The sequence below is a fragment of the Aptenodytes forsteri genome, unplaced genomic scaffold (assembly GCF_000699145.1).
Source record: "Aptenodytes forsteri isolate BGI_AS27 unplaced genomic scaffold, ASM69914v1 Scaffold133, whole genome shotgun sequence".
In the NCBI taxonomy this organism is placed as follows: domain Eukaryota; kingdom Metazoa; phylum Chordata; class Aves; order Sphenisciformes; family Spheniscidae; genus Aptenodytes; species Aptenodytes forsteri.
The window spans coordinates 44,584-51,888 of NW_008795558.1; positions in this window are offsets into that span (position 1 = coordinate 44,584).

The following is a 7,305-nucleotide window of genomic DNA, read 5'->3' on the forward strand; positions in this document are numbered from 1 at the left end:
TTTACAACACCATATTTCAATAAAACCACTTTTGCTGACACCTTTGACAATGGTTCTTTAAGCAGTCTAAATCGCCCATTCGCGACAAATTGGCATAGTTGGCAGGATCCTAAATCAGGATTCGCAACATCCTGCCCTATCACCTATTCGGGTACATTTGACATCACAAGCACCTGCAGAAGCCAGGGGACTACTCCTACCCTAATAGCTACAGAAATACCATTTACATCACAAGCAGCTGCACAAGCCAGATAGGGGATGAAGGGATTGAGAGCAGCCCTGCGGAGAAGGACTTGGGGATCCTGGTGGATCCAAGGTCTGGAACACCTCTGCTATGAAGAAAGGCTGAGAGAGTTGGGGTTGTTCAGCCTGGAGTAGAGAAGGCTCTGGGCAGACCTTCCTGCGGCCTTTCCGTATATAAAGGGGGCTTAGAAGAAAGATGGAGGGAGACTTTTTACCAAGGCTTGTAGTGCCGGGACAAGGGGCAACGGTTTTAAACTGAAAGCGGGTAGGTTTAGCCTGGACATAAGGAAGAAATGTTTTACGATAAGGGTGGTGAGACAGTGGAACAGGTTGCCCAGAGAAGTTGTGGATGCCCCATCGCTGGAAAAGGGTTCAGGGTCAGGCTGGATGGGGCTCTGAGCAACCTGATCTAATGAGAGATGTCCCTGTCCATGGCAGGGGGGTTGGACTAGATGATCTTTAAAGGTCCCCTTCCGACCCAAACCATTCTATGATTCTATGAGCTGGAGCAGCCCCCACCCAGCTGCTCGCCAGGCGCAGCACATTGCCTCGGTGCCCAGACGGCCGTGGGCTAAGGAACATCCCTGGGCAGCCAGGGAGGCAGAGGAGGCGGTACAGGCCTTGCCGGGAAGCGCTCTGGGTGCCTGCAGCAGCTCTTCCTGGCCTGGGGACAGCGGCTGGCCCCAGCACTGGGAAGAGGGAGGCAGGGAGGCAGGGAGGCAGGGAGGGAGGCCAGGACAGCAGCACGACTCGAGAGAGAGAGCCAGCCTGGCTGCTGATTATTTCCACGATGCACAGAGTCACCTCCATTAGCACCATGTGAAAATGCATGTGTCTGAGCAGCCCTGGCTGTATGGAGAGGTGGGAGTCTGCATCGGGTGGTCCTCCAGCCTGAAGGGACCTGCACACGATGCTGCTTCATCCCAGCCCTGGGAGCCTGGGCAGCAGTGGGGTCCCCGCTCCCAGGCCAGTCCTGCAGGGGTCTGTGCGGTACCCACATGCCCAGCTCCCCGATAGTCGCCCTGGGAAGCTGCGCACAGCGCTCTCACAGCTCAATCCTTGCAGGCTGCCGCATGGCCAGGAGGTGGCTGGGGAGCCTGATGTTGGGCCGAGGGATGAGTCCGGGTCTTGGGGCTTGTCTGTAGCACCTGCACACCGGGTTTCAGGGGGAGCGCTTAAACCGACACTGCGGTTTAAGTGCTGGACTAAGCCACGTGGAACTACAGCCTCTTCTGAAGCATCGCAGTTCACTGTCATCAGCAGCTGGCAATGCCTGAGTGCAAAAAGTCAGTTCCCTGATCTAATTCAGTGTTGAACTCTCCAACTTCTCACAAAACTACCTTCCTGCCAGGAGTTTGATAGCTTCTGCCAGGAGAGGGATCAGCTCCTCCAGCGCCTTCCACCTTCCCATTTCTGTGGTGAGTTAAGTGCCACAGACAGCCTTTACAGGTGGACCTCTGCCTGTCAAAGGACTTGTATGTTGCTGTCTGCATAAAGCGATTAAGGCTGATATACTGTAAAATTTTATTGAAAACAAAACTAGAGTGTGATGTACAGAAAACTGAATGACTTGCTAGTCTTTCCACTAGTTAAATATTGCTAAAATAATAATTACTTTCTGATGTTATAAAAGGAAACAAGAAACATGAATAAAAAGTGGTGGCATGCGTTTTTCTTGGCTCACAATTTGGTTTCTGGCTTGCTTCAGAAGTAGGCCAAAGACATGTCTACAGACATGTACACTGTAGAGATCACCACAAAAATAATTTCCAGATTCGTGATTAACTTTAGTATTGTTTTGAGTTGGTTTCACTGAGCATTATTTTTTTTTTTTTAAATATTGAATCCCTGTGCTTGTTAGGTCCTGTTGAATGCCTTTTAGGCTTCCCTTTTGTTTCTTGACTTGCCAAGTCAAAGAAGAGGGAATATTTGCTACCTAATTTGGGGGGAATTTCACATGCCTTCAAATGAACACTTGGAATTTCCAGAGGTTGGGCTCGCGGTACAGCAATTATCATATGATAAAAGCTGATTGAAATATGGCCTGAGTTGGAGATGACTGAGATAGTTCTTACTGCCATTGCTATAATACCACACTGTTCATCCCAAATCATCAGAAATCCTTGATTTAAAAATTACGAGTTCTGAAGACAGATGGCATAGCTGACATACCTGGAATACTTCACAGAGTACTTATCTTCAAATGCTTAATTAAGCCATCATAACAGCTATCTCTATACATTAGTTTAAATATATAAAAATGGCCTCCTAATGTCGGGTATACTAATTCCGGTTATTAATATTTCTAAGTCCTGGAGTTTGGGGCTTTGCTATCCAAGGGCAGTAGCGGGTTGTTAAGACTGATATTTTATTCCCTGTGAAACAAATACAACAGGCATTCTCCTGAGCACTGTAGGGGCTCTCCATTCATCACAAAAAAGCCAAGAGGGCAAACCGCATCCTGATGTGCATTAAACACAGTATAACCAGCCAGTCAAAAGAGGCGATTATCCCACTGTATTCAGCATTGGTGTGGCCTCACCTTGAATACCGTGTGCAGTTCTGGGCCCCACAATTTAAGAAGGATGTGAACGTCCTTGAATGCATCCAGAGAAGGGCAACAAAGCTGGTGACAGAACTGGAACGTCCTATGAGGAGCAGCAGAGGACTCGGGGTTTGTCTAGCTTGGAGAAAAGGAGGCTGAGGGGTGACCTCATTGCTCTCTACAGCTTCCTGAGGAGAGGACATGGACAGGGAGGTGCTGATCTCTTCTCCCTAGTATCCAGTGACAGGATGCATGGGAATGTCTCTTAAGCGGTACACAGGCATCTGTCCCTTCTCACGCTTTCCGCTACGATGAAAATTTCACCTGTGAATGTCTGTTCATAATCTCAAATCTCTTGGGTTTTTTTTTTAGACAGCCTGACGTGGTCTCCCTTTTGGAGCAGAGGCACAGATCCTGTAGTTTCAAACACACCCCTATCTCCGGTTTTCCAAACTCTTGACGAGTCTGAAGTGTTCACGTCCACAGGCCGGGCTCTGACAGCTCTGGGGAAGCTCTGGTTACAGCTCTTTATAAACTCTGAGAGCACACCAATGTGGCAAAAGGAGCTGTGGGCTGTAAGTAGCTCCACATCTTGGTTTGGCGCATCCCGTGAAGACACTCCCTGACAGAGGATTTTGCTTCATTATTAGTAACAAAATGGTGAACATTACCCTGCTTTAACAGCTTCTTTAAAGGCTAGAGCAGAGAGGCAGCAGCTCCGCTGACAAACCCTTATGTCTGCCTCCTCCTTAATGCTGGGCACCATGTGCAGATCATCAGCACTGTTGTGGAGCACCTCATCATCAACCCCAACGCTGCCTATGAGAAGTTCAGGGACAAGTGCCTGGGCACTGAGCATGGGGGTGAGCCAAGGGGGTTGGGGAAGGGTGGTCTGTGAGGGTCCTGGGTCACTGAGCCAACTCCATGGAGGGCACAGCCACCCTCTGTATTTTGGGGCAACCCCCTGCTCTTCCTCTTCCAGATTTCTCTGGCAGCATCAGCAAGATCAGGATACCAGGCTACAAGTCCGGAGAGTATGAAATTGTGAATCCTGGGGTGACCAGCCAAGGGGCCCAGCCCACTGCTGCCCCCACTTGCGCAGCCACCAACCCTGCTGCCACCCTTACCTCCATGCTGGCAGCCCCACCCCCCCACACGGCTCCTAAGCCCTTGCACAGGGCTGGTGGGCGACCCCGGCAGAAGTCGTGGGCATGGGGATGTGGATGACAGTGGGCCATGCATGGGACAAACCTAACCTTTTGTCTCTCGCCCCTTTCCTCCTAACCTTGCTCTGACTTTCTCACCTCTGGGAAGTGCGAGGAGGCAAGAACCTGTTCATTGGCCACCCCAACGCTGGGATCTGCCTGCAGCAGCTCGCTGCAGTCTCCACTCCAACTGGACAGCCCGCCTCAGGAGACTGGTGACCCTCGGGGCCCTGCACGAGCAAGGTGAGAGGCTGGCAGGGATGCTGGGGACAGTGGCGTGGCGTGACCAGGGACATCTTGGGGGGGACACTGGCACCACCCAGTGCTGAGCTTTCGCCTCCTCCCAGCCACGAAGTTCATTCTTGCACAGTTTGGGCAGGTCCGGGACACCGTGCAGGTAGTTGCTGATGCTGTTGGAGAATGCTGTGCTGATGGTGAAGGCGGGTCCCACCAGCACCCACTGGGGTGGATGGGATCCTCATCCTGCCCCCGGCTGCTCACCCTCCTTCCCCCCTCACCCCCCTACAGATTACAGACAGAATGATGGAAAACCCAGCCATCACAGAAAACAAGTTGGCTGACGCAGAAGCCTGCATAAAGGGGAAGAAGCCTGCATAAAGGGGATGCAGAAGTGAGAGCACGCCGGAGATCCTCCCAGGCATCCCTGTCCCCCCCCAGGCCCTGCAAGACCCTGGGAATCTTCCCTGCCTCCATTCCCACCCAGGGGGGATCTCTGTGCCCCCCCCACCCCCCCATCTGAATTTACATCCACAGACAGCCCAGCTCAAAGCATGTCTACATCAGCATCCCCTTAGGGCATGAGCGGGGCCCAGCTGCCAGGTTTTAAATGCATCTTTTAATGGTGCATACCCACCCCCCCAGCCTCCTCATTGCACTAAATCCAGTCGCTCTGTCGGAAAGCTGCGACCCACAGGGGAAACGTCTCCTCGTTGCCACCCGTGGGGCAGGGGGTTGTGTGTGTGTGTGTAGGGATGGGGATGATCCCAAGTGGGTGGGGATGGCCCAGGGCAGGGGTGTGTGCCCCCCCCCCCCCCCAGGCTGGTGGAGATGATTATTGCTGGTACTGGGGGATGGGAAGGGGGACACCTCATTTTTGTTGAGTGAGAACCTCATGCTAAACTAACCCTGAGCAGATCTGGCCCTGGGGCCACGACACCCCCAGGCCAGAGGTAATAGGCAGGGCAGCAGGCCCCCCAGGGCAGGAAGGGTGCCCCCGGGTGTGTCCCCTAGCACCAATCCTGTTCCCCCAGCATGGGGGCTTCCCCGGGGGGGGCAGGGCATCATTGACCCTCCTGCTATGGAAAATGGCTTCAGAAGTGCTTTGTCTGGGGAGGGGGCTGTCGCCCTGTGGTTGGAGTAACCCCCCACTCCGGTGGAGCCTCCTCCCCGCCACTGCCTGGGGGGGGACCCAGGTGATCAAGACATGTCTGCAGCCAAGACAAGATGTGCTGGAGGTGCCTGTGGCCTGCAGTGGTGGGGGAGGGCCGTGACCCCCCCCAATCCATAGGTGGGTGCTGCGGGTGCCCCCACCCCCAGCAGTGTCACGTCAGCAGCTTCCTCCGTTGGTTCTTGACAGGGCACCCAGGCCATGGGCGCCAAGCCACAGCCAGGTCCACCTGGGGGGGGCAGATTACAGAGGAGGTGGGGGCAGACACCTGTGTCTCCCCCAATCTGTCTCCCCCTCTTGTCCACCACCCCCATTCCACACACACACATGGTGTCCCTGTCCCCACTTACGGTGGGGCTGGCCCCTGGGTTAGCGCTGAGGCCCCTCCGTTGCAGTGTCTCCAGGCGGGCGCTGGGCCGGGGGGTGCTGCAAGGACCAGGGGATCAGGCAGGGTGGGGAGATGTGGCAGGGTCGCCCATGTCCCCCATGCTCACCTAGCCTTCCTTCTCCAGCCCCAACAGGATGGGCGCAGATGCAGGGAGTTCCCCTGTGTGAGAAGGGGGTCAGCATGGGGGTCCCTGGTACCCCAGTGCCTCCCAGTCCACCCAGTGCCTCCCTACAGCTCCCACAGTCCTGGCTTCCCGCTGGCTTCACCCTAGCACCTACTCTCAGTGCCCTCCCTATGGCCCCATAATGTCCCCAGTGGGTCCCAGTATCTCTCTATTGCTCCCCCATGATATGCTCCACCCCAGCACACACTCCCAGTGCCCCACAATACCTCCCAGTGGCACACAGTGGTCCCCAGTATACCCACAACAGCACCCAAAGGTTGTACCCGGTGCTTCCCAGTATATCTCCACTGGCACCCAGTGGGTCCTTATACCCAACCCAAGGGCTCCCAGTATCCCCCCAGCAGGATCCAGTATTCCTCCATAGCTCCAGCAGGTCCCAGTACCTCAATCTCCTTCACTCTGAGCTGCTGCTCAGCAGCTGGGATGTCCCCGTTGCAGTGCCAGGCAGGGTGGAGGGCTGCAGGGGGAAGCCCCTTCTCACCCCTACTGCCCACCTGCCCATTGAAGTGCCGCCGAGTGCCCCAGTGCCCCCAGCCAGCCCCACGTCAGAGGCTCTTGGTGCTGAGGGGCCCACAAAGAGACAGTGTCTCCCTGTTGAGCCCCTCGGCCTGCTGGCGGCCCCGCTTGAGGGGAGGCCGTGAGGTGGGGCACCCCTGGGCACCCCCACTGGGTCTGGAGCTTCCCGGCTCAGCCTGACAGGGCACAGGGGGCTCTAAGGCACTTGGGATGCCCTTGGGGAGGCCAGGAGGTACAGGGGGGCTGGGGGAGCCTCCAGCATTGGGACCCAACGGTGTCTCTGACTTCTCAGGGGAGCCAAACCTGGGGCCCAGCTGTCAGGGGGCAGTGAGGGTCAGCAAACCCCCCCATGTGTCCCCCACATCCCTCCTTGTCCCATACAACCCCCATACCCTCCTTCCTGCCCAGCCCATCCCTGTATCCCTGTATTCTCCCTGCACTCCCATATTCGCCTATACCTTTTGTGTCTCCCCATCACCCCCAGGACCCCCATGCCACGCCAACACCCGGAAGGCTCCAAAGCCCCCCATCCTCCTAACACCCCCAGACTCCACATGGTTCCCAAGTCTCTCCATTACCCCCACCGACAACCCTAGGCCTTCCCCCATCTTTTCCCATGTCCTCCCATGCCCTTCACAAACTACCACTCAACACCTCCTGGCCCCATCACCCCCACATGTCCCCCCCAAAGTCCCAGGGCCCCTCCAGCCCTCCTGGCCCCTCATGTACCTGTCCCAGCAGCCCACCTGCAGGCTCTGGAACAGGTCAGCCAGGGGGCTGGCGGTGCCCAGGAGGGGGCCCTGGCCCGGGCCCAGC